The following is a 26,938-nucleotide window of genomic DNA, read 5'->3' as shown; positions in this document are numbered from 1 at the left end:
TATAAAAAAATAAACAAATACGTGGGCAAACATCTCAATCGCACCTTCTGCTACATACATTGTCCTAATATATGATAAGTTTCATAAAGCAGAGTCACAACACACATGTGCTGGTAATAAATTTGTTACAGTGGGCAAACAATGGAAGGGCTGAGGCCCGACCAGACATTGTAACTCCAGCATCTCTATGTTAAAAAGCATTTCTAGGCAATATCTAGCCTCTGAAAAAATATGCAAGATCCACCGATAAATCTGGCAAAAGTCCCTAACATTTTGTGCATACTTGTGCTCTCACCTGAATGTAGCGCCACCTTGTAGCTGTCGAAGGAAACTGCTGCTCACAAAATGTTTTATCAGAAGGCAAGTTGAGAGGAATCCAAGAGTCAGATGTCCATGGAAAGAACCACTCACTGAAGCAGGAATGTTGGAGGCTTCATATTCGCATAGTTTCCTGTCCAACGTCCACTCACGTCCCGAACGCTCCCAAACGCTCAAAAGCCTCACACCGGGCAAGCCCTCACCGGGTATATCTCTGGCTCCAAGGTAAAGCCAAATCCTGAGCATGCTAGTGCTAGGATCACAGAGCGAGAGAGAGATGGTTCAAGAGCTACTGTCTTGATAAAGGCCTGAAACGGCTAGTGCCTAAGAGTGTCTGACTTTCAGTTATGACTGATTGTGAGAGGGGAAGATGAAGTTTTTCTGCACCCAGCATGCCTTGGGATATACTTATGCAAATGAGGTGAGAGCCAGACCAATCCCATGCTACTCTGCCTAATGCTCCTTATCTGCATAAAAAGAACACTTTCACAACGGAGCAGAGTGGCGCAGCGGAAGCGTGCTGGGCCCATAACCCAGAGGTCGATGGATCGAAACCATCCTCTGCTAATTTTGCTTGATTTTACTTCCAAGGACCAAGCTGTCATTTCCACGCTACCAGCAAGGAAAAGCGCAAGCTTGTGCCAGCTATGTGAGAAAAGACTTCTCAACTATCTGTGTCTGCTGAAATACAAGAGAGGGATCGTCAAAAGCTCCACACTGTACTTTGAAAGTAAAGGCACACAATAATAAGCATGAATGACTGGTGGGACCTTCAAACACTTTTATGTGGAGGCTTTGAATTTCATTCTTCCCTTTTTTGTTCTGCTCTTATCTATCTCCTGGGCATTTCATGGAATGTTCTCTATTTCTCTTCCCTGCTTTGCTTCCCATGCTGCCTCTATGTGTTCATATCTATTATTTGTATTGCTGCTTTCCATTCTTCTCTTCTGCACAGCTTTGTCCTTGGTTTCAATCCCAGTTCCTTACCTTCTACAAAAACTTTCTATTGCTTTTCATGTTGGTATCTAAACCAAATGCACCATTGAAGCTGGTGCATGATAGTCATTGAACTCAGGGTCCTAATGTTTAGAACCGAGAGCGCAAAGATCTGAGGGCGTTGGTGGTATAGTGGTGAGCATAGCTGCCTTCCAAGCAGTTGACCCGGGTTCGATTCCCGGCCAACGCAATACAAATACTTATATATTCTGCAAGCAGGATATATTTTAAAGCAACATTTCACAAAATGGTAATATAATTAAGAGGTTAATCAGCCATTATATAAAAAATAAACAAATATGTAGGCAAGCATTTCGATCGCCCCTTCTGCTATATTCATTGTCCTAATATATGATAAGTTTCATAAAGCAGAGTCACCACTCACATGTACTGGTAAAAAAATATGTTACAGTGGGCAGACAATGAAAGGGCTGAGGCCCGACCAGACATTTTAACTCCAGCATCTCTATGTTAAAAAGCATTTCCTAGGCAATATTTAGCCTCTGAAAAAAATATGCAAGATCCAGCAATAAATCTGGCAAAAGTCCCCAACATTTTGTGCATACTTGTGCCCTCACCTGAATGTAGCACCACCTTGTAGCCGTCGGAGGTAACTGCAGCTCACAAAATGTTTCATCAGAGGGCAAGTTTAGAGGAATCCAAAAGGCAGATGTCCATGGAAAGAGCCTCCGACTGCAGCAGGAAGTTTGGATGCTTCAAATTTGCATAGCTTCCAGTCCAACGTCCTCTCATGTACCGAACGCTCCCAAACGCTCTAAAGCCTTATACCGGCAAGCCCTCACTGGGTAGATCTCTGGCTCCCAGGTAAAGCCAAATACTGAGCATGCAAGCACTAGGATCACAGAGAGAGAGAGAGACAGAGAGCGTCGGAGAGCTGTTGTCTTGTTAAAGGCCTGAAACGGCTAGTGAATAAGAGGGTCTGGACTTTCAGTTGTGACTGATTGTGAGAGGGGAAGATAAAGATTTTCTGCACCCAGCATGCCTTGCGATATACTTAGGCAAATGAGGTGAGAGCCCGACCAATCCCACGTCACTTCTCTGAATGCCTCCTCATCTGCATAAACAGAACACTTTCACAAAGGAGCAGAGTGGCGCAGCGGAAGCGTGCTGGGCCCATAACCCAGAGGTCGATGGATCGAAACCATCCTCTGCTAATTTTGCTTGATTTTCCTTCCAAGGACCAAGCTGTCATTTCCACATAGCCAGAAAGGAAAAGTGCAAGCTTGTACCAGCTATGTGAGAAAAGACTTCTCAACTATTCGTGTCTGTGTAATACAAGAGTGATCGTGAAAGGTACAACCCTGTACTTTGAAAGTAAAGACACACAATTATAACCATAAATGACTGGTGGGAGCTTCACACAACTTTCTGGGCATGCTTTGAATTTCATTCTTCCCTTTTTGTTCTGCTCTTATCTATCTCCTGGGCATTTCATGGAATGTTCTCTTTCTCTTCCCTGCTTTGCTTCCCATGCTGCCTATATATGCTCATTTCTACTATTTGTACTGTTGCTTTTCATTTCTTCTCTTCTGCACAACTTTGTCCTTGGTTTCAATCCCCAGTTCCTTACCCTCTGCAAAAAAAGTTCTACTGCTTCTCATGTTGGTATCTAAACCAAATGCACCATTGAAGCTGGTGCAAGATAGTCATTGATTTCTGCAACGTAATATTTAGAACCGAGAGCTAACACATCAGAGGGCGTTGGTGGTATAGTGGTGAGCATAGCTGCTTCCCAAGCAGTTGACCCGGGTTCGATTCCCGGCCAACGCACTGAAAATACTTATATATTCTGCAAGCAGGATATATTGTAATGCAACATGTCACAAAATGGAAATTTCACGAACAGATTAATCAGCCATATATAAAAAAATAAACAAATACGTGGGCAAACATCTCAATCGCACCTTCTGCTACATACATTGTCCTAATATATGATAAGTTTCATAAAGCAGAGTCACAACACACATGTGCTGGTAATAAATTTGTTACAGTGGGCAAACAATGGAAGGGCTGAGGCCCGACCAGACATTGTAACTCCAGCATCTCTATGTTAAAAAGCATTTCTAGGCAATATCTAGCCTCTGAAAAAATATGCAAGATCCACCGATAAATCTGGCAAAAGTCCCTAACATTTTGTGCATACTTGTGCTCTCACCTGAATGTAGCGCCACCTTGTAGCTGTCGAAGGAAACTGCTGCTCACAAAATGTTTTATCAGAAGGCAAGTTGAGAGGAATCCAAGAGTCAGATGTCCATGGAAAGAACCACTCACTGAAGCAGGAATGTTGGAGGCTTCATATTCGCATAGTTTCCTGTCCAACATCCACTCACGTCCCGAACGCTCCCAAACGCTCAAAAGCCTCACACCGGGCAAGCCCTCACCGGGTATATCTCTGGCTCCAAGGTAAAGCCAAATCCTGAGCATGCTAGTGCTAGGATCACAGAGCGAGAGAGAGATGGTTCAAGAGCTACTGTCTTGATAAAGGCCTGAAACGGCTAGTGCCTAAGAGTGTCTGACTTTCAGTTATGACTGATTGTGAGAGGGGAAGATGAAGTTTTTCTGCACCCAGCATGCCTTGGGATATACTTATGCAAATGAGGTGAGAGCCAGACCAATCCCATGCTACTCTGCCTAATGCTCCTTATCTGCATAAAAAGAACACTTTCACAACGGAGCAGAGTGGCGCAGCGGAAGCGTGCTGGGCCCATAACCCAGAGGTCGATGGATCGAAACCATCCTCTGCTAATTTTGCTTGATTTTACTTCCAAGGACCAAGCTGTCATTTCCACGCTACCAGCAAGGAAAAGCGCAAGCTTGTGCCAGCTATGTGAGAAAAGACTTCTCAACTATCTGTGTCTGCTGAAATACAAGAGAGGGATCGTCAAAAGCTCCACACTGTACTTTGAAAGTAAAGGCACACAATAATAAGCATGAATGACTGGTGGGACCTTCAAACACTTTTATGTGGAGGCTTTGAATTTCATTCTTCCCTTTTTTGTTCTGCTCTTATCTATCTCCTGGGCATTTCATGGAATGTTCTCTATTTCTCTTCCCTGCTTTGCTTCCCATGCTGCCTCTATGTGTTCATATCTATTATTTGTATTGCTGCTTTCCATTCTTCTCTTCTGCACAGCTTTGTCCTTGGTTTCAATCCCAGTTCCTTACCTTCTACAAAAACTTTCTATTGCTTTTCATGTTGGTATCTAAACCAAATGCACCATTGAAGCTGGTGCATGATAGTCATTGAACTCAGGGTCCTAATGTTTAGAACCGAGAGCGCAAAGATCTGAGGGCGTTGGTGGTATAGTGGTGAGCATAGCTGCCTTCCAAGCAGTTGACCCGGGTTCGATTCCCGGCCAACGCAATACAAATACTTATATATTCTGCAAGCAGGATATATTTTAAAGCAACATTTCACAAAATGGTAATATAATTAAGAGGTTAATCAGCCATTATATAAAAAATAAACAAATATGTAGGCAAGCATTTCGATCGCCCCTTCTGCTATATTCATTGTCCTAATATATGATAAGTTTCATAAAGCAGAGTCACCACTCACATGTACTGGTAAAAAAATATGTTACAGTGGGCAGACAATGAAAGGGCTGAGGCCCGACCAGACATTTTAACTCCAGCATCTCTATGTTAAAAAGCATTTCCTAGGCAATATTTAGCCTCTGAAAAAAATATGCAAGATCCAGCAATAAATCTGGCAAAAGTCCCCAACATTTTGTGCATACTTGTGCCCTCACCTGAATGTAGCACCACCTTGTAGCCGTCGGAGGTAACTGCAGCTCACAAAATGTTTCATCAGAGGGCAAGTTTAGAGGAATCCAAAAGGCAGATGTCCATGGAAAGAGCCTCCGACTGCAGCAGGAAGTTTGGATGCTTCAAATTTGCATAGCTTCCAGTCCAACGTCCTCTCATGTACCGAACGCTCCCAAACGCTCTAAAGCCTTATACCGGCAAGCCCTCACCGGGTAGATCTCTGGCTCCCAGGTAAAGCCAAATACTGAGCATGCAAGCACTAGGATCACAGAGAGAGAGAGAGACAGAGAGCGTCGGAGAGCTGTTGTCTTGTTAAAGGCCTGAAACGGCTAGTGAATAAGAGGGTCTGGACTTTCAGTTGTGACTGATTGTGAGAGGGGAAGATAAAGATTTTCTGCACCCAGCATGCCTTGCGATATACTTAGGCAAATGAGGTGAGAGCCCGACCAATCCCACGTCACTTCTCTGAATGCCTCCTCATCTGCATAAACAGAACACTTTCACAAAGGAGCAGAGTGGCGCAGCGGAAGCGTGCTGGGCCCATAACCCAGAGGTCGATGGATCGAAACCATCCTCTGCTAATTTTGCTTGATTTTCCTTCCCAAGGACCAAGCTGTCATTTCCACATAGCCAGAAAGGAAAAGTGCAAGCTTGTACCAGCTATGTGAGAAAAGACTTCTCAACTATTCGTGTCTGTGTAATACAAGAGTGATCGTGAAAGGTACAACCCTGTACTTTGAAAGTAAAGACACACAATTATAACCATAAATGACTGGTGGGAGCTTCACACAACTTTCTGGGCATGCTTTGAATTTCATTCTTCCCTTTTTGTTCTGCTCTTATCTATCTCCTGGGCATTTCATGGAATGTTCTCTTTCTCTTCCCTGCTTTGCTTCCCATGCTGCCTATATATGCTCATTTCTACTATTTGTACTGTTGCTTTTCATTTCTTCTCTTCTGCACAACTTTGTCCTTGGTTTCAATCCCCAGTTCCTTACCCTCTGCAAAAAACGTTCTACTGCTTCTCATGTTGGTATCTAAACCAAATGCACCATTGAAGCTGGTGCAAGATAGTCATTGATTTCTGCAACATAATATTTAGAACCGAGAGCTAACACATCAGAGGGCGTTGGTGGTATAGTGGTGAGCATAGCTGCTTCCCAAGCAGTTGACCCGGGTTCGATTCCCGGCCAACGCACTGAAAATACTTATATATTCTGCAAGCAGGATATATTGTAATGCAACATGTCACAAAATGGAAATTTCACGAACAGATTAATCAGCCATATATAAAAAAATAAACAAATACGTGGGCAAACATCTCAATCGCACCTTCTGCTACATACATTGTCCTAATATATGATAAGTTTCATAAAGCAGAGTCACAACACACATGTGCTGGTAATAAATTTGTTACAGTGGGCAAACAATGGAAGGGCTGAGGCCCGACCAGACATTGTAACTCCAGCATCTCTATGTTAAAAAGCATTTCTAGGCAATATCTAGCCTCTGAAAAAATATGCAAGATCCACCGATAAATCTGGCAAAAGTCCCTAACATTTTGTGCATACTTGTGCTCTCACCTGAATGTAGCGCCACCTTGTAGCTGTCGAAGGAAACTGCTGCTCACAAAATGTTTTATCAGAAGGCAAGTTGAGAGGAATCCAAGAGTCAGATGTCCATGGAAAGAACCACTCACTGAAGCAGGAATGTTGGAGGCTTCATATTCGCATAGTTTCCTGTCCAACGTCCACAACGCTCCCAAACGCTCAAAAGCCTCACACCGGGCAAGCCCTCACCGGGTATATCTCTGGCTCCAAGGTAAAGCCAAATCCTGAGCATGCTAGTGCTAGGATCACAGAGCGAGAGAGAGATGGTTCAAGAGCTACTGTCTTGATAAAGGCCTGAAACGGCTAGTGCCTAAGAGTGTCTGACTTTCAGTTATGACTGATTGTGAGAGGGGAAGATGAAGTTTTTCTGCACCCAGCATGCCTTGGGATATACTTATGCAAATGAGGTGAGAGCCAGACCAATCCCATGCTACTCTGCCTAATGCTCCTTATCTGCATAAAAAGAACACTTTCACAACAGAGCAAAGTGGCGCAGCGGAAGCGTGCTGGGCCCATAACCCAGAGGTCGATGGATCGAAACCATCCTCTGCTAATTTTGCTTGATTTTACTTCCAAGGACCAAGCTGTCATTTCCACGCTACCAGCAAGGAAAAGCGCAAGCTTGTGTCAGCTATGTGAGAAAAGACTTCTCAACTATCTGTGTCTGCTGAAATACAAGAGAGGGATCGTCAAAAGCTCCACACTGTACTTTGAAAGTAAAGGCACACAATAATAAGCATGAATGACTGGTGGGACCTTCAAACACTTTTATGTGGAGGCTTTGAATTTCATTCTTCCCTTTTTTGTTCTGCTCTTATCTATCTCCTGGGCATTTCATGGAATGTTCTCTATTTCTCTTCCCTGCTTTGCTTCCCATGCTGCCTCTATGTGTTCATATCTATTATTTGTATTGCTGCTTTCCATTCTTCTCTTCTGCACAGCTTTGTCCTTGGTTTCAATCCCAGTTCCTTACCCTCTACAAAAACTTTCTATTGCTTTTCATGTTGGTATCTAAACCAAATGCACCATTGAAGCTGGTGCATGATAGTCATTGAACTCAGGGTCCTAATGTTTAGAACCGAGAGCGCAAAGATCAGAGGGCGTTGGTGGTATAGTGGTGAGCATAGCTGCCTTCCAAGCAGTTGACCCGGGTTCGATTCCTGGCCAACGCAGTATAAATACTTATATATTCTGCAAGCAGGATATATTTTAAAGCAACATTTCACAAAATGGTAATATAATTAAGAGGTTAATCAGCCATTATATAAAAAATAAACAAATATGTAGGCAAGCATTTCGATCGCCCCTTCTGCTATATTCATTGTCCTAATATATGATAAGTTTCATAAAGCAGAGTCACCACTCACATGTACTGGTAAAAAAATATGTTACAGTGGCAGACAATGAAAGGGCTGAGGCCTGACCAGACATTTTAACTCCAGCATCTCTATGTTAAAAAGCATTTCCTAGGCAATATTTAGCCTCTGAAAAAAATATGCAAGATCCAGCAATAAATCTGGCAAAAGTCCCCAACATTTTGTGCATACTTGTGCCCTCACCTGAATGTAGCACCACCTTGTAGCCGTCGGAGGTAACTGCAGCTCACAAAATGTTTCATCAGAGGGCAAGTTTAGAGGAATCCAAAAGGCAGATGTCCATGGAAAGAGCCTCCGACTGCAGCAGGAAGTTTGGATGCTTCAAATTTGCATAGCTTCCAGTCCAACGTCCTCTCATGTACCGAATGCTCCCAAACGCTCTAAAGCCTTATACCCGGCAAGCCCTCACCGGGTAGATCTCTGGCTCCCAGGTAAAGCCAAATACTGAGCATGCAAGCACTAGGATCACAGAGAGAGAGAGAGAGACAGAGAGCGTCGGAGAGCTGTTGTCTTGTTAAAGGCCTGAAACGGCTAGTGCCTAAGAGGGTCTGGACTTTCAGTTGTGACTGATTGTGAGAGGGGAAGATAAAGATTTTCTGCACCCAGCATGCCTTGCGATATACTTAGGCAAATGAGGTGAGAGCCCGACCAATCCCACGTCACTTCTCTGAATGCCTCCTCATCTGCATAAAGAGAACACTTTCACAAAGGAGCAGAGTGGCGCAGCGGAAGCGTGCTGGGCCCATAACCCAGAGGTCGATGGATCGAAACCATCCTCTGCTAATTTTGCTTGATTTTCCTTCCAAGGACCAAGCTGTCATTTCCACATAGCCAGAAAGGAAAAGTGCACGCTTGTGCCAGCTATGTGAGAAAAGACTTCTCAACTATTCGTGTCTGTGTAATACAAGAGTGATCGTGAAAGGTACAACCCTGTACTTTGAAAGTAAAGACACACAATTATAACCATAAATGACTGACTGGTGGGAGCTTCACACAACTTTCTGGGCATGCTTTGAATTTCATTCTTCCCTTTTTGTTCTGCTCTTATCTATCTCCTGGGCATTTCATGGAATGTTCTCTTTCTCTTCCCTGCTTTGCTTCCCATGCTGCCTATATATGCTCATTTCTACTATTTGTACTGTTGCTTTTCATTTCTTCTCTTCTGCACAACTTTGTCCTTGGTTTCAATCCCCAGTTCCTTACCCTCTGCAAAAAACGTTCTACTGCTTCTCATGTTGGTATCTAAACCAAATGCACCATTGAAGCTGGTGCAAGATAGTCATTGATTTCTGCAACGTAATATTTAGAACCGAGAGCTAACACATCAGAGGGCGTTGGTGGTATAGTGGTGAGCATAGCTGCTTCCCAAGCAGTTGACCCGGGTTCGATTCCCGGCCAACGCACTGAAAATACTTATATATTCTGCAAGCAGGATATATTGTAATGCAACATGTCACAAAATGGAAATTTCACGAACAGATTAATCAGCCATATATAAAAAAATAAACAAATACGTGGGCAAACATCTCAATCGCACCTTCTGCTACATACATTGTCCTAATATATGATAAGTTTCATAAAGCAGAGTCACAACACACATGTGCTGGTAATAAATTTGTTACAGTGGGCAAACAATGGAAGGGCTGAGGCCCGACCAGACATTGTAACTCCAGCATCTCTATGTTAAAAAGCATTTCTAGGCAATATCTAGCCTCTGAAAAAATATGCAAGATCCACCGATAAATCTGGCAAAAGTCCCTAACATTTTGTGCATACTTGTGCTCTCACCTGAATGTAGCGCCACCTTGTAGCTGTCGAAGGAAACTGCTGCTCACAAAATGTTTTATCAGAAGGCAAGTTGAGAGGAATCCAAGAGTCAGATGTCCATGGAAAGAACCACTCACTGAAGCAGGAATGTTGGAGGCTTCATATTCGCATAGTTTCCTGTCCAACGTCCACTCACGTCCCGAACGCTCCCAAACGCTCAAAAGCCTCACACCGGGCAAGCCCTCACCGGGTATATCTCTGGCTCCAAGGTAAAGCCAAATCCTGAGCATGCTAGTGCTAGGATCACAGAGCGAGAGAGAGATGGTTCAAGAGCTACTGTCTTGATAAAGGCCTGAAACGGCTAGTGCCTAAGAGTGTCTGACTTTCAGTTATGACTGATTGTGAGAGGGGAAGATGAAGTTTTTCTGCACCCAGCATGCCTTGGGATATACTTATGCAAATGAGGTGAGAGCCAGACCAATCCCATGCTACTCTGCCTAATGCTCCTTATCTGCATAAAAAGAACACTTTCACAACGGAGCAAAGTGGCGCAGCGGAAGCGTGCTGGGCCCATAACCCAGAGGTCGATGGATCGAAACCATCCTCTGCTAATTTTGCTTGATTTTACTTCCAAGGACCAAGCTGTCATTTCCACGCTACCAGCAAGGAAAAGCGCAAGCTTGTGCCAGCTATGTGAGAAAAGACTTCTCAACTATCTGTGTCTGCTGAAATACAAGAGAGGGATCGTCAAAAGCTCCACACTGTACTTTGAAAGTAAAGGCACACAATAATAAGCATGAATGACTGGTGGGACCTTCAAACACTTTTATGTGGAGGCTTTGAATTTCATTCTTCCCTTTTTTGTTCTGCTCTTATCTATCTCCTGGGCATTTCATGGAATGTTCTCTATTTCTCTTCCCTGCTTTGCTTCCCATGCTGCCTCTATGTGTTCATATCTATTATTTGTATTGCTGCTTTCCATTCTTCTCTTCTGCACAGCTTTGTCCTTGGTTTCAATCCCAGTTCCTTACCCTCTACAAAAACTTTCTATTGCTTTTCATGTTGGTATCTAAACCAAATGCACCATTGAAGCTGGTGCATGATAGTCATTGAACTCAGGGTCCTAATGTTTAGAACCGAGAGCGCAAAGATCAGAGGGCGTTGGTGGTATAGTGGTGAGCATAGCTGCCTTCCAAGCAGTTGACCCGGGTTCGATTCCCGGCCAACGCAGTACAAATACTTATATATTCTGCAAGCAGGATATATTTTAAAGCAACATTTCACAAAATGGTAATATAATTAAGAGGTTAATCAGCCATTATATAAAAAATGAACAAATATGTAGGCAAGCATTTCGATCGCCCCTTCTGCTATATTCATTGTCCTAATATATGATAAGTTTCATAAAGCAGAGTCACCACTCACATGTACTGGTAAAAAAATATGTTACAGTGGGCAGACAATGAAAGGGCTGAGGCCCGACCAGACATTTTAACTCCAGCATCTCTATGTTAAAAAGCATTTCCTAGGCAATATTTAGCCTCTGAAAAAAATATGCAAGGTCCAGCAATAAATCTGGCAAAAGTCCCCAACATTTTGTGCATACTTGTGCCCTCACCTGAATGTAGCACCACCTTGTAGCCGTCGGAGGTAACTGCAGCTCACAAAATGTTTCATCAGAGGGCAAGTTTAGAGGAATCCAAAAGGCAGATGTCCATGGAAAGAGCCTCCGACTGCAGCAGGAAGTTTGGATGCTTCAAATTTGCATAGCTTCCAGTCCAACGTCCTCTCATGTACCGAACGCTCCCAAACGCTCTAAAGCCTTATACCGGCAAGCCCTCACCGGGTAGATCTCTGGCTCCCAGGAAAAGCCAAATACTGAGCATGCAAGCACTAGGATCACAGAGAGAGAGAGACAGAGAGCGTCGGAGAGCTGTTGTCTTGTTAAAGGCCTGAAACGGCTAGTGCCTAAGAGGGTCTGGACTTTCAGTTGTGACTGATTGTGAGAGGGGAAGATAAAGATTTTCTGCACCCAGCATGCCTTGCGATATACTTAGGCAAATGAGGTGAGAGCCCGACCAATCCCACGTCACTTCTCTGAATGCCTCCTCATCTGCATAAAGAGAACACTTTCACAAAGGAGCAGAGTGGCGCAGCGGAAGCGTGCTGGGCCCATAACCCAGAGGTCGATGGATCGAAACCATCCTCTGCTAATTTTGCTTGATTTTCCTTCCAAGGACCAAGCTGTCATTTCCACATAGCCAGAAAGGAAAAGTGCAAGCTTGTGCCAGCTATGTGAGAAAAGACTTCTCAACTATTCGTGTCTGTGTAATACAAGAGTGATCGTGAAAGGTACAACCCTGTACTTTGAAAGTAAAGACACACAATTATAACCATAAATGACTGACTGGTGGGAGCTTCACACAACTTTCTGGGCATGCTTTGAATTTCATTCTTCCCTTTTTGTTCTGCTCTTATCTATCTCCTGGGCATTTCATGGAATGTTCTCTTTCTCTTCCCTGCTTTGCTTCCCATGCTGCCTATATATGCTCATTTCTACTATTTGTACTGTTGCTTTTCATTTCTTCTCTTCTGCACAACTTTGTCCTTGGTTTCAATCCCCAGTTCCTTACCCTCTGCAAAAAACGTTCTACTGCTTCTCATGTTGGTATCTAAACCAAATGCACCATTGAAGCTGGTGCAAGATAGTCATTGATTTCTGCAACGTAATATTTAGAACCGAGAGCTAACACATCAGAGGGCGTTGGTGGTATAGTGGTGAGCATAGCTGCTTCCCAAGCAGTTGACCCGGGTTCGATTCCCGGCCAACGCACTGAAAATACTTATATATTCTGCAAGCAGGATATATTGTAATGCAACATGTCACAAAATGGAAATTTCACGAACAGATTAATCAGCCATATATAAAAAAATAAACAAATACGTGGGCAAACATCTCAATCGCACCTTCTGCTACATACATTGTCCTAATATATGATAAGTTTCATAAAGCAGAGTCACAACACACATGTGCTGGTAATAAATTTGTTACAGTGGGCAAACAATGGAAGGGCTGAGGCCCGACCAGACATTGTAACTCCAGCATCTCTATGTTAAAAAGCATTTCTAGGCAATATCTAGCCTCTGAAAAAATATGCAAGATCCACCGATAAATCTGGCAAAAGTCCCTAACATTTTGTGCATACTTGTGCTCTCACCTGAATGTAGCGCCACCTTGTAGCTGTCGAAGGAAACTGCTGCTCACAAAATGTTTTATCAGAAGGCAAGTTGAGAGGAATCCAAGAGTCAGATGTCCATGGAAAGAACCACTCACTGAAGCAGGAATGTTGGAGGCTTCATATTCGCATAGTTTCCTGTCCAACGTCCACAACGCTCCCAAACGCTCAAAAGCCTCACACCGGGCAAGCCCTCACCGGGTATATCTCTGGCTCCAAGGTAAAGCCAAATCCTGAGCATGCTAGTGCTAGGATCACAGAGCGAGAGAGAGATGGTTCAAGAGCTACTGTCTTGATAAAGGCCTGAAACGGCTAGTGCCTAAGAGTGTCTGACTTTCAGTTATGACTGATTGTGAGAGGGGAATATGAAGTTTTTCTGCACCCAGCATGCCTTGGGATATACTTATGCAAATGATGTGAGAGCCAGACCAATCCCATGCTACTCTGCCTAATGCTCCTTATCTGCATAAAAAGAACACTTTCACAACGGAGCAGAGTGGCGCAGCGGAAGCGTGCTGGGCCCATAACCCAGAGGTCGATGGATCGAAACCATCCTCTGCTAATTTTGCTTGATTTTACTTCCAAGGACCAAGCTGTCATTTCCACGCTACCAGCAAGGAAAAGCGCAAGCTTGTGCCAGCTATGTGAGAAAAGACTTCTCAACTATCTGTGTCTGCTGAAATACAAGAGAGGGATCGTCAAAAGCTCCACACTGTACTTTGAAAGTAAAGGCACACAATAATAAGCATGAATGACTGGTGGGACCTTCAAACACTTTTATGTGGAGGCTTTGAATTTCATTCTTCCCTTTTTTGTTCTGCTCTTATCTATCTCCTGGGCATTTCATGGAATGTTCTCTATTTCTCTTCCCTGCTTTGCTTCCCATGCTGCCTCTATGTGTTCATATCTATTATTTGTATTGCTGCTTTCCATTCTTCTCTTCTGCACAGCTTTGTCCTTGGTTTCAATCCCAGTTCCTTACCCTCTACAAAAACTTTCTATTGCTTTTCATGTTGGTATCTAAACCAAATGCACCATTGAAGCTGGTGCATGATAGTCATTGAACTCAGGGTCCTAATGTTTAGAACCGAGAGCGCAAAGATCAGAGGGCGTTGGTGGTATAGTGGTGAGCATAGCTGCCTGCCAAGCAGTTGACCCGGGTTCGATTCCCGGCCAACGCAGTACAAATACTTATATATTCTGCAAGCAGGATATATTTTAAAGCAACATTTCACAAAATGGTAATATAATTAAGAGGTTAATCAGCCATTATATAAAAAATAAACAAATATGTAGGCAAGCATTTCGATCGCCCCTTCTGCTATATTCATTGTCCTAATATATGATAAGTTTCATAAAGCAGAGTCACCACTCACATGTACTGGTAAAAAAATATGTTACAGTGGGCAGACAATGAAAGGGCTGAGGCCCGACCAGACATTTTAACTCCAGCATCTCTATGTTAAAAAGCATTTCCTAGGCAATATTTAGCCTCTGAAAAAAATATGCAAGGTCCAGCAATAAATCTGGCAAAAGTCCCCAACATTTTGTGCATACTTGTGCCCTCACCTGAATGTAGCACCACCTTGTAGCCGTCGGAGGTAACTGCAGCTCACAAAATGTTTCATCAGAGGGCAAGTTTAGAGGAATCCAAAAGGCAGATGTCCATGGAAAGAGCCTCCGACTGCAGCAGGAAGTTTGGATGCTTCAAATTTGCATAGCTTCCAGTCCAACGTCCTCTCATGTACCGAACGCTCCCAAACGCTCTAAATCCTTATACCGGCAAGCCCTCACCGGGTAGATCTCTGGCTCCCAGGAAAAGCCAAATACTGAGCATGCAAGCACTAGGATCACAGAGAGAGAGAGAGACAGAGAGCGTCGGAGAGCTGTTGTCTTGTTAAAGGCCTGAAACGGCTAGTGCCTAAGAGGGTCTGGACTTTCAGTTGTGACTGATTGTGAGAGGGGAAGATAAAGATTTTCTGCACCCAGCATGCCTTGCGATATACTTAGGCAAATGAGGTGAGAGCCCGACCAATCCCACGTCACTTCTCTGAATGCCTCCTCATCTGCATAAAGAGAACACTTTCACAAAGGAGCAGAGTGGCGCAGCGGAAGCGTGCTGGGCCCATAACCCAGAGGTCGATGGATCGAAACCATCCTCTGCTAATTTTGCTTGATTTTCCTTCCAAGGACCAAGCTGTCATTTCCACATAGCCAGAAAGGAAAAGTGCAAGCTTGTGCCGCTATGTGAGAAAAGACTTCTCAACTATTCGTGTCTGTGTAATACAAGAGTGATCGTGAAAGGTACAACCCTGTACTTTGAAAGTAAAGACACACAATTATAACCATAAATGACTGACTGGTGGGAGCTTCACACAACTTTCTGGGCATGCTTTGAATTTCATTCTTCCCTTTTTGTTCTGCTCTTATCTATCTCCTGGGCATTTCATGAAATGTTCTCTTTCTCTTCCCTGCTTTGCTTCCCATGCTGCCTATATATGCTCATTTCTACTATTTGTACTGTTGCTTTTCATTTCTTCTCTTCTGCACAACTTTGTCCTTGGTTTCAATCCCCAGTTCCTTACCCTCTGCAAAAAACGTTCTACTGCTTCTCATGTTGGTATCTAAACCAAATGCACCATTGAAGCTGGTGCAAGATAGTCATTGATTTCTGCAACGTAATATTTAGAACCGAGAGCTAACACATCAGAGGGCGTTGGTGGTATAGTGGTGAGCATAGCTGCTTCCCAAGCAGTTGACCCGGGTTCGATTCCCGGCCAACGCACTGAAAATACTTATATATTCTGCAAGCAGGATATATTGTAATGCAACATGTCACAAAATGGAAATTTCACGAACAGATTAATCAGCCATATATAAAAATATAAACAAATACGTGGGCAAACATCTCAATCGCACCTTCTGCTACATACATTGTCCTAATATATGATAAGTTTCATAAAGCAGAGTCACAACACACATGTGCTGGTAATAAATTTGTTACAGTGGGCAAACAATGGAAGGGCTGAGGCCCGACCAGACATTGTAACTCCAGCATCTCTATGTTAAAAAGCATTTCTAGGCAATATCTAGCCTCTGAAAAAATATGCAAGATCCACCGATAAATCTGGCAAAAGTCCCTAACATTTTGTGCATACTTGTGCTCTCACCTGAATGTAGCGCCACCTTGTAGCTGTCGAAGGAAACTGCTGCTCACAAAATGTTTTATCAGAAGGCAAGTTGAGAGGAATCCAAGAGTCAGATGTCCATGGAAAGAACCACTCACTGAAGCAGGAATGTTGGAGGCTTCATATTCGCATAGTTTCCTGTCCAACGTCCACTCACGTCCCGAACGCTCCCAAACGCTCAAAAGCCTCACACCGGGCAAGCCCTCACCGGGTATATCTCTGGCTCCAAGGTAAAGCCAAATCCTGAGCATGCTAGTGCTAGGATCACAGAGCGAGAGAGAGATGGTTCAAGAGCTACTGTCTTGATAAAGGCCTGAAACGGCTAGTGCCTAAGAGTGTCTGACTTTCAGTTATGACTGATTGTGAGAGGGGAAGATGAAGTTTTTCTGCACCCAGCATGCCTTGGGATATACTTATGCAAATGAGGTGAGAGCCAGACCAATCCCATGCTACTCTGCCTAATGCTCCTTATCTGCATAAAAAGAACACTTTCACAACGGAGCAAAGTGGCGCAGCGGAAGCGTGCTGGGCCCATAACCCAGAGGTCGATGGATCGAAACCATCCTCTGCTAATTTTGCTTGATTTTACTTCCAAGGACCAAGCTGTCATTTCCACGCTACCAGCAAGGAAAAGCGCAAGCTTGTGCCAGCTATGTGAGAAAAGACTTCTCAACTATCTGTGTCTGCTGAAATACAAGAGAGGGATCGTCAAAAGCTCCACACTGTACTTTGAAAGTAAAGGCACACAATAATAAGCATGAATGACTGGTGGGACCTTCAAACACTTTTATGTGGAGGCTTTGAATTTCATTCTTCCCTTTTTTGTTCTGCTCTTATCTATCTCCTGGGCATTTCATGGAATGTTCTCTATTTCTCTTCCCTGCTTTGCTTCCCATGCTGCCTCTATGTGTTCATATCTATTATTTGTATTGCTGCTTTCCATTCTTCTCTTCTGCACAGCTTTGTCCTTGGTTTCAATCCCAGTTCCTTACCCTCTACAAAAACTTTCTATTGCTTTTCATGTTGGTATCTAAACCAAATGCACCATTGAAGCTGGTGCATGATAGTCATTGAACTCAGGGTCCTAATGTTTAGAACCGAGAGCGCAAAGATCAGAGGGCGTTGGTGGTATAGTGGTGAGCATAGCTGCCTTCCAAGCAGTTGACCCGGGTTCGATTCCCGGCCAACGCAGTACAAATACTTATATATTCTGCAAGCAGGATATATTTTAAAGCAACATTTCACAAAATGGTAATATAATTAAGAGGTTAATCAGCCATTATATAAAAAATGAACAAATATGTAGGCAAGCATTTCGATCGCCCCTTCTGCTATATTCATTGTCCTAATATATGATAAGTTTCATAAAGCAGAGTCACCACTCACATGTACTGGTAAAAAAATATGTTACAGTGGGCAGACAATGAAAGGGCTGAGGCCCGACCAGACATTTTAACTCCAGCATCTCTATGTTAAAAAGCATTTCCTAGGCAATATTTAGCCTCTGAAAAAAATATGCAAGGTCCAGCAATAAATCTGGCAAAAGTCCCCAACATTTTGTGCATACTTGTGCCCTCACCTGAATGTAGCACCACCTTGTAGCCGTCGGAGGTAACTGCAGCTCACAAAATGTTTCATCAGAGGGCAAGTTTAGAGGAATCCAAAAGGCAGATGTCCATGGAAAGAGCCTCCGACTGCAGCAGGAAGTTTGGATGCTTCAAATTTGCATAGCTTCCAGTCCAACGTCCTCTCATGTACCGAACGCTCCCAAACGCTCTAAAGCCTTATACCGGCAAGCCCTCACCGGGTAGATCTCTGGCTCCCAGGAAAAGCCAAATACTGAGCATGCAAGCACTAGGATCACAGAGAGAGAGAGAGACAGAGAGCGTCGGAGAGCTGTTGTCTTGTTAAAGGCCTGAAACGGCTAGTGCCTAAGAGGGTCTGGACTTTCAGTTGTGACTGATTGTGAGAGGGGAAGATAAAGATTTTCTGCACCCAGCATGCCTTGCGATATACTTAGGCAAATGAGGTGAGAGCCCGACCAATCCCACGTCACTTCTCTGAATGCCTCCTCATCTGCATAAAGAGAACACTTTCACAAAGGAGCAGAGTGGCGCAGCGGAAGCGTGCTGGGCCCATAACCCAGAGGTCGATGGATCGAAACCATCCTCTGCTAATTTTGCTTGATTTTCCTTCCAAGGACCAAGCTGTCATTTCCACATAGCCAGAAAGGAAAAGTGCAAGCTTGTGCCAGCTATGTGAGAAAAGACTTCTCAACTATTCGTGTCTGTGTAATACAAGAGTGATCGTGAAAGGTACAACCCTGTACTTTGAAAGTAAAGACACACAATTATAACCATAAATGACTGACTGGTGGGAGCTTCACACAACTTTCTGGGCATGCTTTGAATTTCATTCTTCCCTTTTTGTTCTGCTCTTATCTATCTCCTGGGCATTTCATGGAATGTTCTCTTTCTCTTCCCTGCTTTGCTTCCCATGCTGCCTATATATGCTCATTTCTACTATTTGTACTGTTGCTTTTCATTTCTTCTCTTCTGCACAACTTTGTCCTTGGTTTCAATCCCCAGTTCCTTACCCTCTGCAAAAAACGTTCTACTGCTTCTCATGTTGGTATCTAAACCAAATGCACCATTGAAGCTGGTGCAAGATAGTCATTGATTTCTGCAACGTAATATTTAGAACCGAGAGCTAACACATCAGAGGGCGTTGGTGGTATAGTGGTGAGCATAGCTGCTTCCCAAGCAGTTGACCCGGGTTCGATTCCCGGCCAACGCACTGAAAATACTTATATATTCTGCAAGCAGGATATATTGTAATGCAACATGTCACAAAATGGAAATTTCACGAACAGATTAATCAGCCATATATAAAAAAATAAACAAATACGTGGGCAAACATCTCAATCGCACCTTCTGCTACATACATTGTCCTAATATATGATAAGTTTCATAAAGCAGAGTCACAACACACATGTGCTGGTAATAAATTTGTTACAGTGGGCAAACAATGGAAGGGCTGAGGCCCGACCAGACATTGTAACTCCAGCATCTCTATGTTAAAAAGCATTTCTAGGCAATATCTAGCCTCTGAAAAAATATGCAAGATCCACCGATAAATCTGGCAAAAGTCCCTAACATTTTGTGCATACTTGTGCTCTCACCTGAATGTAGCGCCACCTTGTAGCTGTCGAAGGAAACTGCTGCTCACAAAATGTTTTATCAGAAGGCAAGTTGAGAGGAATCCAAGAGTCAGATGTCCATGGAAAGAACCACTCACTGAAGCAGGAATGTTGGAGGCTTCATATTCGCATAGTTTCCTGTCCAACGTCCACAACGCTCCCAAACGCTCAAAAGCCTCACACCGGGCAAGCCCTCACCGGGTATATCTCTGGCTCCAAGGTAAAGCCAAATCCTGAGCATGCTAGTGCTAGGATCACAGAGCGAGAGAGAGATGGTTCAAGAGCTACTGTCTTGATAAAGGCCTGAAACGGCTAGTGCCTAAGAGTGTCTGACTTTCAGTTATGACTGATTGTGAGAGGGGAAGATGAAGTTTTTCTGCACCCAGCATGCCTTGGGATATACTTATGCAAATGAGGTGAGAGCCAGACCAATCCCATGCTACTCTGCCTAATGCTCCTTATCTGCATAAAAAGAACACTTTCACAACGGAGCAAAGTGGCGCAGCGGAAGCGTGCTGGGCCCATAACCCAGAGGTCGATGGATCGAAACCATCCTCTGCTAATTTTGCTTGATTTTACTTCCAAGGACCAAGCTGTCATTTCCACGCTACCAGCAAGGAAAAGCGCAAGCTTGTGCCAGCTATGTGAGAAAAGACTTCTCAACTATCTGTGTCTGCTGAAATACAAGAGAGGGATCGTCAAAAGCTCCACACTGTACTTTGAAAGTAAAGGCACACAATAATAAGCATGAATGACTGGTGGGACCTTCAAACACTTTTATGTGGAGGCTTTGAATTTCATTCTTCCCTTTTTTGTTCTGCTCTTATCTATCTCCTGGGCATTTCATGGAATGTTCTCTATTTCTCTTCCCTGCTTTGCTTCCCATGCTGCCTCTATGTGTTCATATCTATTATTTGTATTGCTGCTTTCCATTCTTCTCTTCTGCACAGCTTTGTCCTTGGTTTCAATCCCAGTTCCTTACCCTCTACAAAAACTTTCTATTGCTTTTCATGTTGGTATCTAAACCAAATGCACCATTGAAGCTGGTGCATGATAGTCATTGAACTCAGGGTCCTAATGTTTAGAACCGAGAGCGCAAAGATCAGAGGGCGTTGGTGGTATAGTGGTGAGCATAGCTGCCTTCCAAGCAGTTGACCCGGGTTCGATTCCCGGCCAACGCAGTACAAATACTTATATATTCTGCAAGCAGGATATATTTTAAAGCAACATTTCACAAAATGGTAATATAATTAAGAGGTTAATCAGCCATTATATAAAAAATGAACAAATATGTAGGCAAGCATTTCGATCGCCCCTTCTGCTATATTCATTGTCCTAATATATGATAAGTTTCATAAAGCAGAGTCACCACTCACATGTACTGGTAAAAAAATATGTTACAGTGGGCAGACAATGAAAGGGCTGAGGCCCGACCAGACATTTTAACTCCAGCATCTCTATGTTAAAAAGCATTTCCTAGGCAATATTTAGCCTCTGAAAAAAATATGCAAGGTCCAGCAATAAATCTGGCAAAAGTCCCCAACATTTTGTGCATACTTGTGCCCTCACCTGAATGTAGCACCACCTTGTAGCCGTCGGAGGTAACTGCAGCTCACAAAATGTTTCATCAGAGGGCAAGTTTAGAGGAATCCAAAAGGCAGATGTCCATGGAAAGAGCCTCCGACTGCAGCAGGAAGTTTGGATGCTTCAAATTTGCATAGCTTCCAGTCCAACGTCCTCTCATGTACCGAACGCTCCCAAACGCTCTAAAGCCTTATACCGGCAAGCCCTCACCGGGTAGATCTCTGGCTCCCAGGAAAAGCCAAATACTGAGCATGCAAGCACTAGGATCACAGAGAGAGAGAGAGACAGAGAGCGTCGGAGAGCTGTTGTCTTGTTAAAGGCCTGAAACGGCTAGTGCCTAAGAGGGTCTGGACTTTCAGTTGTGACTGATTGTGAGAGGGGAAGATAAAGATTTTCTGCACCCAGCATGCCTTGCGATATACTTAGGCAAATGAGGTGAGAGCCCGACCAATCCCACGTCACTTCTCTGAATGCCTCCTCATCTGCATAAAGAGAACACTTTCACAAAGGAGCAGAGTGGCGCAGCGGAAGCGTGCTGGGCCCATAACCCAGAGGTCGATGGATCGAAACCATCCTCTGCTAATTTTGCTTGATTTTCCTTCCAAGGACCAAGCTGTCATTTCCACATAGCCAGAAAGGAAAAGTGCAAGCTTGTGCCAGCTATGTGAGAAAAGACTTCTCAACTATTCGTGTCTGTGTAATACAAGAGTGATCGTGAAAGGTACAACCCTGTACTTTGAAAGTAAAGACACACAATTATAACCATAAATGACTGACTGGTGGGAGCTTCACACAACTTTCTGGGCATGCTTTGAATTTCATTCTTCCCTTTTTGTTCTGCTCTTATCTATCTCCTGGGCATTTCATGGAATGTTCTCTTTCTCTTCCCTGCTTTGCTTCCCATGCTGCCTATATATGCTCATTTCTACTATTTGTACTGTTGCTTTTCATTTCTTCTCTTCTGCACAACTTTGTCCTTGGTTTCAATCCCCAGTTCCTTACCCTCTGCAAAAAACGTTCTACTGCTTCTCATGTTGGTATCTAAACCAAATGCACCATTGAAGCTGGTGCAAGATAGTCATTGATTTCTGCAACGTAATATTTAGAACCGAGAGCTAACACATCAGAGGGCGTTGGTGGTATAGTGGTGAGCATAGCTGCTTCCCAAGCAGTTGACCCGGGTTCGATTCCCGGCCAACGCACTGAAAATACTTATATATTCTGCAAGCAGGATATATTGTAATGCAACATGTCACAAAATGGAAATTTCACGAACAGATTAATCAGCCATATATAAAAAAATAAACAAATACGTGGGCAAACATCTCAATCGCACCTTCTGCTACATACATTGTCCTAATATATGATAAGTTTCATAAAGCAGAGTCACAACACACATGTGCTGGTAATAAATTTGTTACAGTGGGCAAACAATGGAAGGGCTGAGGCCCGACCAGACATTGTAACTCCAGCATCTCTATGTTAAAAAGCATTTCTAGGCAATATCTAGCCTCTGAAAAAATATGCAAGATCCACCGATAAATCTGGCAAAAGTCCCTAACATTTTGTGCATACTTGTGCTCTCACCTGAATGTAGCGCCACCTTGTAGCTGTCGAAGGAAACTGCTGCTCACAAAATGTTTTATCAGAAGGCAAGTTGAGAGGAATCCAAGAGTCAGATGTCCATGGAAAGAACCACTCACTGAAGCAGGAATGTTGGAGGCTTCATATTCGCATAGTTTCCTGTCCAACGTCCACAACGCTCCCAAACGCTCAAAAGCCTCACACCGGGCAAGCCCTCACCGGGTATATCTCTGGCTCCAAGGTAAAGCCAAATCCTGAGCATGCTAGTGCTAGGATCACAGAGCGAGAGAGAGATGGTTCAAGAGCTACTGTCTTGATAAAGGCCTGAAACGGCTAGTGCCTAAGAGTGTCTGACTTTCAGTTATGACTGATTGTGAGAGGGGAATATGAAGTTTTTCTGCACCCAGCATGCCTTGGGATATACTTATGCAAATGAGGTGAGAGCCAGACCAATCCCATGCTACTCTGCCTAATGCTCCTTATCTGCATAAAAAGAACACTTTCACAACGGAGCAGAGTGGCGCAGCGGAAGCGTGCTGGGCCCATAACCCAGAGGTCGATGGATCGAAACCATCCTCTGCTAATTTTGCTTGATTTTACTTCCAAGGACCAAGCTGTCATTTCCACGCTACCAGCAAGGAAAAGCGCAAGCTTGTGCCAGCTATGTGAGAAAAGACTTCTCAACTATCTGTGTCTGCTGAAATACAAGAGAGGGATCGTCAAAAGCTCCACACTGTACTTTGAAAGTAAAGGCACACAATAATAAGCATGAATGACTGGTGGGACCTTCAAACACTTTTATGTGGAGGCTTTGAATTTCATTCTTCCCTTTTTTGTTCTGCTCTTATCTATCTCCTGGGCATTTCATGGAATGTTCTCTATTTCTCTTCCCTGCTTTGCTTCCCATGCTGCCTCTATGTGTTCATATCTATTATTTGTATTGCTGCTTTCCATTCTTCTCTTCTGCACAGCTTTGTCCTTGGTTTCAATCCCAGTTCCTTACCCTCTACAAAAACTTTCTATTGCTTTTCATGTTGGTATCTAAACCAAATGCACCATTGAAGCTGGTGCATGATAGTCATTGAACTCAGGGTCCTAATGTTTAGAACCGAGAGCGCAAAGATCAGAGGGCGTTGGTGGTATAGTGGTGAGCATAGCTGCCTGCCAAGCAGTTGACCCGGGTTCGATTCCCGGCCAACGCAGTACAAATACTTATATATTCTGCAAGCAGGATATATTTTAAAGCAACATTTCACAAAATGGTAATATAATTAAGAGGTTAATCAGCCATTATATAAAAAATAAACAAATATGTAGGCAAGCATTTCGATCGCCCCTTCTGCTATATTCATTGTCCTAATATATGATAAGTTTCATAAAGCAGAGTCACCACTCACATGTACTGGTACAAAAATATGTTACAGTGGGCAGACAATGAAAGGGCTGAGGCCCGACCAGACATTTTAACTCCAGCATCTCTATGTTAAAAAGCATTTCCTAGGCAATATTTAGCCTCTGAAAAAAATATGCAAGGTCCAGCAATAAATCTGGCAAAAGTCCCCAACATTTTGTGCATACTTGTGCCCTCACCTGAATGTAGCACCACCTTGTAGCCGTCGGAGGTAACTGCAGCTCACAAAATGTTTCATCAGAGGGCAAGTTTAGAGGAATCCAAAAGGCAGATGTCCATGGAAAGAGCCTCCGACTGCAGCAGGAAGTTTGGATGCTTCAAATTTGCATAGCTTCCAGTCCAACGTCCTCTCATGTACCGAACGCTCCCAAACGCTCTAAATCCTTATACCGGCAAGCCCTCACCGGGTAGATCTCTGGCTCCCAGGAAAAGCCAAATACTGAGCATGCAAGCACTAGGATCACAGAGAGAGAGAGAGACAGAGAGCGTCGGAGAGCTGTTGTCTTGTTAAAGGCCTGAAACGGCTAGTGCCTAAGAGGGTCTGGACTTTCAGTTGTGACTGATTGTGAGAGGGGAAGATAAAGATTTTCTGCACCCAGCATGCCTTGCGATATACTTAGGCAAATGAGGTGAGAGCCCGACCAATCCCACGTCACTTCTCTGAATGCCTCCTCATCTGCATAAAGAGAACACTTTCACAAAGGAGCAGAGTGGCGCAGCGGAAGCGTGCTGGGCCCATAACCCAGAGGTCGATGGATCGAAACCATCCTCTGCTAATTTTGCTTGATTTTCCTTCCAAGGACCAAGCTGTCATTTCCACATAGCCAGAAAGGAAAAGTGCAAGCTTGTGCCGCTATGTGAGAAAAGACTTCTCAACTATTCGTGTCTGTGTAATACAAGAGTGATCGTGAAAGGTACAACCCTGTACTTTGAAAGTAAAGACACACAATTATAACCATAAATGACTGACTGGTGGGAGCTTCACACAACTTTCTGGGCATGCTTTGAATTTCATTCTTCCCTTTTTGTTCTGCTCTTATCTATCTCCTGGGCATTTCATGGAATGTTCTCTTTCTCTTCCCTGCTTTGCTTCCCATGCTGCCTATATATGCTCATTTCTACTATTTGTACTGTTGCTTTTCATTTCTTCTCTTCTGCACAACTTTGTCCTTGGTTTCAATCCCCAGTTCCTTACCCTCTGCAAAAAACGTTCTACTGCTTCTCATGTTGGTATCTAAACCAAATGCACCATTGAAGCTGGTGCAAGATAGTCATTGATTTCTGCAACGTAATATTTAGAACCGAGAGCTAACACATCAGAGGGCGTTGGTGGTATAGTGGTGAGCATAGCTGCTTCCCAAGCAGTTGACCCGGGTTCGATTCCCGGCCAACGCACTGAAAATACTTATATATTCTGCAAGCAGGATATATTGTAATGCAACATGTCACAAAATGGAAATTTCACGAACAGATTAATCAGCCATATATAAAAAAATAAACAAATACGTGGGCAAACATCTCAATCGCACCTTCTGCTACATACATTGTCCTAATATATGATAAGTTTCATAAAGCAGAGTCACAACACACATGTGCTGGTAATAAATTTGTTACAGTGGGCAAACAATGGAAGGGCTGAGGCCCGACCAGACATTGTAACTCCAGCATCTCTATGTTAAAAAGCATTTCTAGGCAATATCTAGCCTCTGAAAAAATATGCAAGATCCACCGATAAATCTGGCAAAAGTCCCTAACATTTTGTGCATACTTGTGCTCTCACCTGAATGTAGCGCCACCTTGTAGCTGTCGAAGGAAACTGCTGCTCACAAAATGTTTTATCAGAAGGCAAGTTGAGAGGAATCCAAGAGTCAGATGTCCATGGAAAGAACCACTCACTGAAGCAGGAATGTTGGAGGCTTCATATTCGCATAGTTTCCTGTCCAACGTCCACTCACGTCCCGAACGCTCCCAAACGCTCAAAAGCCTCACACCGGGCAAGCCCTCACCGGGTATATCTCTGGCTCCAAGGTAAAGCCAAATCCTGAGCATGCTAGTGCTAGGATCACAGAGCGAGAGAGAGATGGTTCAAGAGCTACTGTCTTGATAAAGGCCTGAAACGGCTAGTGCCTAAGAGTGTCTGACTTTCAGTTATGACTGATTGTGAGAGGGGAAGATGAAGTTTTTCTGCACCCAGCATGCCTTGGGATATACTTATGCAAATGAGGTGAGAGCCAGACCAATCCCATGCTACTCTGCCTAATGCTCCTTATCTGCATAAAAAGAACACTTTCACAACGGAGCAGAGTGGCGCAGCGGAAGCGTGCTGGGCCCATAACCCAGAGGTCGATGGATCGAAACCATCCTCTGCTAATTTTGCTTGATTTTACTTCCAAGGACCAAGCTGTCATTTCCACGCTACCAGCAAGGAAAAGCGCAAGCTTGTGCCAGCTATGTGAGAAAAGACTTCTCAACTATCTGTGTCTGCTGAAATACAAGAGAGGGATCGTCAAAAGCTCCACACTGTACTTTGAAAGTAAAGGCACACAATAATAAGCATGAATGACTGGTGGGACCTTCAAACACTTTTATGTGGAGGCTTTGAATTTCATTCTTCCCTTTTTTGTTCTGCTCTTATCTATCTCCTGGGCATTTCATGGAATGTTCTCTATTTCTCTTCCCTGCTTTGCTTCCCATGCTGCCTCTATGTGTTCATATCTATTATTTGTATTGCTGCTTTCCATTCTTCTCTTCTGCACAGCTTTGTCCTTGGTTTCAATCCCAGTTCCTTACCTTCTACAAAAACTTTCTATTGCTTTTCATGTTGGTATCTAAACCAAATGCACCATTGAAGCTGGTGCATGATAGTCATTGAACTCAGGG

At 43.7% G+C, this 26,938-nt stretch overlaps 15 non-coding genes across 15 annotated transcripts; all 15 read left to right on the top strand.

Moving 5' to 3' along the window:
* The first annotated feature begins 1,432 nt into the window (after nt 1-1,432).
* On the top strand, nt 1,433-1,504 carry TRNAG-UCC (transfer RNA glycine (anticodon UCC)). The gene has a single exon. It is a non-coding gene; the product is annotated as a tRNA-Gly (tRNA).
* Nucleotides 1,505-3,033: 1,529 nt separating this feature from the next.
* Nucleotides 3,034-3,105, top strand: TRNAG-CCC (transfer RNA glycine (anticodon CCC)). The gene has a single exon. It is a non-coding gene; the product is annotated as a tRNA-Gly (tRNA).
* A 1,522-nt stretch (nt 3,106-4,627) lies between these two features.
* On the top strand, nt 4,628-4,699 carry TRNAG-UCC (transfer RNA glycine (anticodon UCC)). The gene has a single exon. It is a non-coding gene; the product is annotated as a tRNA-Gly (tRNA).
* Nucleotides 4,700-6,229: 1,530 nt separating this feature from the next.
* On the top strand, nt 6,230-6,301 carry TRNAG-CCC (transfer RNA glycine (anticodon CCC)). Its single transcript has one exon. It is a non-coding gene; the product is annotated as a tRNA-Gly (tRNA).
* A 3,119-nt stretch (nt 6,302-9,420) lies between these two features.
* TRNAG-CCC (transfer RNA glycine (anticodon CCC)) lies at nt 9,421-9,492 on the top strand. Its single transcript has one exon. It is a non-coding gene; the product is annotated as a tRNA-Gly (tRNA).
* Nucleotides 9,493-11,014: 1,522 nt separating this feature from the next.
* TRNAG-UCC (transfer RNA glycine (anticodon UCC)) lies at nt 11,015-11,086 on the top strand. The gene has a single exon. It is a non-coding gene; the product is annotated as a tRNA-Gly (tRNA).
* Nucleotides 11,087-12,617: 1,531 nt separating this feature from the next.
* On the top strand, nt 12,618-12,689 carry TRNAG-CCC (transfer RNA glycine (anticodon CCC)). The gene has a single exon. It is a non-coding gene; the product is annotated as a tRNA-Gly (tRNA).
* A 1,512-nt stretch (nt 12,690-14,201) lies between these two features.
* Nucleotides 14,202-14,273, top strand: TRNAG-GCC (transfer RNA glycine (anticodon GCC)). Its single transcript has one exon. It is a non-coding gene; the product is annotated as a tRNA-Gly (tRNA).
* Nucleotides 14,274-15,805: 1,532 nt separating this feature from the next.
* On the top strand, nt 15,806-15,877 carry TRNAG-CCC (transfer RNA glycine (anticodon CCC)). The gene has a single exon. It is a non-coding gene; the product is annotated as a tRNA-Gly (tRNA).
* A 1,522-nt stretch (nt 15,878-17,399) lies between these two features.
* Nucleotides 17,400-17,471, top strand: TRNAG-UCC (transfer RNA glycine (anticodon UCC)). The gene has a single exon. It is a non-coding gene; the product is annotated as a tRNA-Gly (tRNA).
* Nucleotides 17,472-19,004: 1,533 nt separating this feature from the next.
* Nucleotides 19,005-19,076, top strand: TRNAG-CCC (transfer RNA glycine (anticodon CCC)). The gene has a single exon. It is a non-coding gene; the product is annotated as a tRNA-Gly (tRNA).
* A 1,512-nt stretch (nt 19,077-20,588) lies between these two features.
* On the top strand, nt 20,589-20,660 carry TRNAG-UCC (transfer RNA glycine (anticodon UCC)). Its single transcript has one exon. It is a non-coding gene; the product is annotated as a tRNA-Gly (tRNA).
* A 1,533-nt stretch (nt 20,661-22,193) lies between these two features.
* On the top strand, nt 22,194-22,265 carry TRNAG-CCC (transfer RNA glycine (anticodon CCC)). Its single transcript has one exon. It is a non-coding gene; the product is annotated as a tRNA-Gly (tRNA).
* Nucleotides 22,266-23,777: 1,512 nt separating this feature from the next.
* TRNAG-GCC (transfer RNA glycine (anticodon GCC)) lies at nt 23,778-23,849 on the top strand. Its single transcript has one exon. It is a non-coding gene; the product is annotated as a tRNA-Gly (tRNA).
* A 1,532-nt stretch (nt 23,850-25,381) lies between these two features.
* Nucleotides 25,382-25,453, top strand: TRNAG-CCC (transfer RNA glycine (anticodon CCC)). Its single transcript has one exon. It is a non-coding gene; the product is annotated as a tRNA-Gly (tRNA).
* The last annotated feature ends 1,485 nt before the right edge of the window (nt 25,454-26,938 follow it).

This window comes from Lissotriton vulgaris, chromosome 9, assembly GCF_964263255.1.
Source record: "Lissotriton vulgaris chromosome 9, aLisVul1.2, whole genome shotgun sequence".
Classification (NCBI taxonomy): domain Eukaryota; kingdom Metazoa; phylum Chordata; class Amphibia; order Caudata; family Salamandridae; genus Lissotriton; species Lissotriton vulgaris.
The sequence above is the reverse complement of the archived record's forward strand: the minus strand, read 5'-3'. Positions and strand labels throughout refer to the sequence as shown.